Source organism: Phalaenopsis equestris, unplaced genomic scaffold, assembly GCF_001263595.1.
Source record: "Phalaenopsis equestris unplaced genomic scaffold, ASM126359v1 Scaffold001325, whole genome shotgun sequence".
Classification (NCBI taxonomy): Eukaryota; Viridiplantae; Streptophyta; class Magnoliopsida; order Asparagales; family Orchidaceae; genus Phalaenopsis; species Phalaenopsis equestris.
The window spans coordinates 297083-297661 of NW_018165764.1; positions in this window are offsets into that span (position 1 = coordinate 297083).

The window sequence follows — 579 nt, forward strand, 5'->3', positions numbered from 1 at the left end:
GGCGCCGACGAAGTGAAGCTATATATCATGTGTAAATGTGGAGCCATGAAATACCTTCAAAGAGGGAGGTCATGCATATCAAATTTGCATTTGCGTATAAAAAAAAATGTGAATGATGAAACTATTATTACTATCATTAGTACCCTCTACATATGATTTGGTTTATGATTACATTCAACCAAACAAATAGGAGTTGGGAAACATTTAATGACATATATATGAGACTTAACTTTAATTTAGAAACTACTTATCTTTAAATATTAAAACACATCAAATATATTTTATATTTTTAAATAAAAAAAAGATATCAATATAATTTTAATTATTTTTAAACTTAACTAAATAAATGGGAAAATGGTTTCAATGTTTAAATTTGGATCTTTAAATGCACAAATTTAGAATTGATTAATTTTTTTTTTAAATTTGGATCTAAGATATGTAAATAAGTTTAGATGGCATATATGTAAATAACATTGTTTACCCCTATTTCTAAACGGGTGGTGGGGCCAAGCCGGCTTAGCCATCTGTCTCTCCTTCTGCCGCCACTCGCCAAATCCAAGGCAACCGTTACCATTCAGA